This window comes from Cynoglossus semilaevis, chromosome 1 (assembly GCF_000523025.1).
Source record: "Cynoglossus semilaevis isolate Cse_v1.0 chromosome 1, Cse_v1.0, whole genome shotgun sequence".
In the NCBI taxonomy this organism is placed as follows: domain Eukaryota; kingdom Metazoa; phylum Chordata; class Actinopteri; order Pleuronectiformes; family Cynoglossidae; genus Cynoglossus; species Cynoglossus semilaevis.
The window spans coordinates 10,447,379-10,452,089 of NC_024307.1; the positions used below are offsets into that span (position 1 = coordinate 10,447,379).

The 4,711-nt window shown below is 43.8% G+C and overlaps 1 long non-coding RNA gene across 2 annotated transcripts in view; it reads left to right on the plus strand.

The window, feature by feature from the left end:
- The first annotated feature begins 636 nt into the window (after nucleotides 1-636).
- The window catches only part of LOC112488145 (uncharacterized), a 16,456-nt gene continuing 12,381 nt past the window's right edge, over nucleotides 637-4,711 (plus strand). For both annotated transcript variants that reach the window (XR_003051923.1, XR_003051922.1), the window contains exon 1: nucleotides 637-1,187. This is a non-coding gene — a long non-coding RNA (uncharacterized LOC112488145). The remainder of the gene's footprint in view (nucleotides 1,188-4,711) is intronic.

The following is a 4,711-nucleotide window of genomic DNA, read 5'->3' on the forward strand; positions in this document are numbered from 1 at the left end:
TGCTACCATCTGCCCCAATATGTCCTTTTACAGCAGCAGGTTCTGCTCTTTTTCACACAGACTCGGGTCGGTTATTACTGCCAAGTTGGCTGTCTGTGAGAACGGAAGACGCAGAGGTCTGAAGACACGACCTTCAAAAATGTTCAATGAATTCAAAAACTAAAGAGAAAAAAGGTTTCTCTTCTTGTGCTGGTTGGTGTGTCGTTAAATATCGAGGTCTTAAAGAATCACCGTAAACTAATGTTTGATGTCAAATTTAAGTTTGTTACTGTTACTTATTTTTGAGTACTGTATGTATACACTTTTGTACTTTTGTAGAGTAATAGGAATAAGCAGTACTTCTCTTTCTTTTTCCTTTTCTATTAGGTACTATAAACACTGGCTGTATAAGTGCAGTTATTTATGAAGTTCAGTATTGGCCTTACATTTACTTTACGTTTTACTTAAGGTTTAATTTCAATTTTTGGTTCTATGCTAGCAATACTCAATACCTGATTAGAAAAAAATAGAATATCTACCCTCAACAAAGTTTTGAAATATGCTTTTATAAGAAAATGAATGTAAATTGATGTGAGCTCAATGTATATATATATATATATATATATATATATATATTCTAGTCCAATTGTGATCTAATGTCTATGATACACAGACCATCAGCTGAGGTAATGCAGCATTAATTAAAATGACCAACCACTTGTACAAAACAACAAAACCCGTAGCATTTACAGACGCAACACATCATGTCATTTCTTTGGCATCTGAGTTTTTCTTTTCTCGCAGTTTTTCTTTCTTTCTTTTTTTTTTTTTTTTTTACAACACTCATTTGTATTCCAGTCTCTTCAGGCTCTTACATTTGTGATGAAATAACATCGGTTTGTTTTTGTCACAGCATCAAGTTCCTGTTTTTATTTTCAAGTCATCTTGTTGCTGACAACTTCACGTCTGCTCCAGGTTCTCCTCTGATTGCTTGCCACGCCCCAAACCCTTCTCACCTGTTGCTCATTTAGTTGAGTCTTCACACACTTTGCTCACCTGTGTTTGAACTCACTGACTTTCTAGTTCAGTGTTGTTGTTGTTTTTTTTTTTTTCTGACTGCCTCCTCTGACTTTATTCTGCAGCAGACTTTGGATTTTTGCTACCTGACGACTTGGTTTGAATCATCCCAGAACTTTTCAATTAGCCGGGTGAGTACAACCTTCCTCTGACCCACAGAACAGTTACCAAAACATGTTCCAAGAAGTGAATTAAAAACCTAAAATTCTGGTCACATAACGACACAACTGTCAGAATGTGTTTTGTGGTTTTGTTAATAATCATCACTTTGTTGTTTGCTCACATTGAAAGTGACATCAGTGAGAGCGCAAACAAATAGCACGGCACAGACTGACATTTTAAATCAGATTTTTCACTGAGCCCGTCATGATGTCGCACAGCAGTTAAATTAGCTTGAGGTCATTCGCCGAGTTAAAGGGATCTGTCGGCTCCACCCTTGCAGCGTACATGACTTTTTGTTGCGTTTTAACGTAACGCGAGAAAACATAATGACCCAAGCCTGTGTGACATCATGGTGCACGGGCGTGGGACCCGTAGTTTTGGAGATGGTACAAGCTCATGATGTCGTTCTGCCGGGCAACTCTTTGCGGAGGTAGCCTCACCGCAGCTTTAACCACTGCCGGAAAGCTCTACGAGTTACAGTAAAAAAGCTTTAAGTTTAATGCGCCCATGTTGCGCCACACACACGAGGTGAGCACAGCTCCGAGGGTGGCTCCAGTGCCTTTGCAAGATCTCATAAAAACGGGCGGCCAAATAAACAGCACTGAACCAATGTATAAACAAACAAACAGATTCCTATTAAGAAAGGAATTAAGGAAACTAGCTAAGTGAGTGCAGGCTTTGCGGAGGAAGAAAGCATGCAGCCGCTCGGCCCGAGCACTGAGAGTGTGTCTCTCTGCATCTGAGAGTGTTTATGGACTGGCTCTAAGTGGAAGTCATTATGGGACGTTTGAGTACACTTGTGCTGATAGCAATGGTTCTGGTCCACCCAAGGCTTCTAACGTAGGTGGTCCGGGCCGGGGTGAAAGATGAGCGACACTGAAGGAGGGGGAATGGCAATGGAAGAGAGGGGAGGGGGGGGGGAGGAGAAAACCAGTAAGATGCAGAGAAAAGAGAGGGAGGCAGCAAATTTGTCCTCCACCCTTCCTCGACTATTTGCCTCCGCTGCAGATGTGGTTGTAAGGAAGGGAGGGGAAAAAAATCTCCATAAAGTTATAATTATCCACATGAATGCAGACCAAAATTCTGGAAAACTGCAAACACACACATACACACACAAACACTCACACACACTGGACACATGCAGGTCACACACATCGTAATATTCACATAATTGTACAAAGATTTGCAGTCTACTGTCTGTACCATGTGTTGCCGAAGAATCACAAAGAAGAAAAAAACGAGACAAAAAAATGAATTATGATGGAGTTATTCCAACCGGATTGACAGGAAGGTCATCACACACTCAGTGTTAGTCAACTGATTGATAAGGGTTTTTCCCTAAATGGACCTGGTACATTCTCACAGAAACTACCTAACGCTAACACGCTAATGTTATGCTAATAACATTAGCATCGTCGAGTGTGCTTTTGAATAACAGCATACTGTAACTTCAAAGTATTACATGTGGAGCCTTCCATTGTATATAAATACACTTAAAAGTAGCATTGCTCGCTAACCACGATAGCTAGCAGTAAGCCAACGTGTAACGAACACATAGAGCTAGCACTCTGGGTGTACATCAAGATCAGTCTTCTTCTAGAAGAAGAGCAGTTTTGTTGTTAAACGTCTTTGGAGTCCTTGAACAGGAACTATTTTAGGTTTGAGGGAAGCTCTGGTACTTTTGTTTTGTTCAGTTCCAGTACTGAAGAAGAGGTCGGTGAATTTGAGTTAATACAAAGATACAACAGGTCACTGTTAGCCTGCTTACATCAGTACCTGTGGTAATAGTCGGTAAGGTTATACAGGGGGTTAACTCACTGCTGCTTCTTAACACGTTGAGTATATAAATATATAAATATGTTGTGATGTGTAGTATTATACATTAAAGTCAAACTGGGTACAGTACAATGCTCTGATGCCGGCGACTAGCGTGTCCTCAGCAGGTACAACATGTGTCACTGCTGCGTGACTACCACTGGTTTGTATCAGCTAAGTTGACTTTACAGTACACTTCACCTCGGGGACTCTGGAGAGAGATAACCAAATGAACAGAAACATCCCCCCAGAGCTGCCAGGTTCAAAAAGAAAAACCCTGGACGGCCTCTGACTCACCCATGCTGGTTCCCTCCGCTCCGGGTACACGTGTTTTACTGAGGTCTCACTGGTCACTGAGACATTGTACAGGGCGGTTTGAATTTGTGGTGGCGTCGGAAGGGAAAGAACGTCAGGCGGCGGCGGCCACCACGGCTTTGACACTTCGCCCAGAGGAGGAGTGCAGCGAGAATTCAAACGCCGTCTCTTAGATGTTCCACTTCCTCTTGTAAATTGCAGGAATTCTTTCATGTTTCAAGTGCTTTTGTTTTATGGCCGCGGCCCTGAAGAGTGCAGCTCGGCAGAGCCCCGCAGTTCACAAACGTCTCCGCCCGGATGAGTGCCACTAAATTTGGGACCTGTGTGTGTGTGTGTGTGTGTCAACTGACTGAGGGCATGAATGGAGGAGGTGAGTGTGTGGGCATTTCCTTTCCTCAATAGCCTCCCTATTCATCACTTTGTTATCCCAGCTGCAGGCGAAACCACAGTGCGGTCCATCCCTAGTGAAAAGTCAACATGATAAGAATTCCAGGACCAAAGTGGCACGGCCCACGTGGCACATTCTGTAGGACATTTCCTCCTACAGCCGGTCTGCTGGGTGGAATCAGAGCTGGGCAGGTTGAACGAAGTCACTCCCCGTCAGCCATCGCCTTTGTCTGCCGTCCATGTCGGTGATAGGACGCCCAGACTGTGATGTCATGCTGTGACACACAGGAAAGGGAAGAACCCGTCTGGACTTGGCGAACTCCCGACCGGGTCCCCCAAACGTCTAATTAGGATCGCGTACACGTGCGTCAACGTGACGGTAACTGTGAACCACCAGATTGGGCGGAGTTGATACCAGCTGGTCAAGCTGCAATCAACAGAGATAAAAAAAAAAAAAGTAAATATGATACTGCTATACAACTTGTCAAGGATCCAAAACCACACGACAAGGACATCCTCCAACATTTGAACAACACCGTCCTACAGACTTCTCCCACTTTTGGGATTCCTAAACTTACTGACCTCAGCTTTTTTTTTTATGTTTTGGCCTCTATCCTCGATAGAATCCATCATATGTCCCACAAACAGCTACGGCCAGACTACTGCCAGATGGCATTTCTATTTGCTGCTCTTTAACTCCAGTCTATACACCAGAAAGATAGATGGAGGCCGGCAGAGAGAGGAGCTTTGGCACAGAATGAAAACCTCTGCGCCGTGAATTTTGCTCCTTGCTTTTTAGGGGGGGGGGGGAAGAAAAGGGGGGGGGGGGGGGGGGGGGGGGTTAATTCAGGTTCATGCTAACAGATGGGTGTCGAAGGTGATCTCGGGGCAGTCTGACGTACGGTCTTCACTCTTATTTTCCACCATTCTTTTCTTTCCTGTGTTGCTGTGTTTGTTCTTGTGTTTTTTGCTCTGT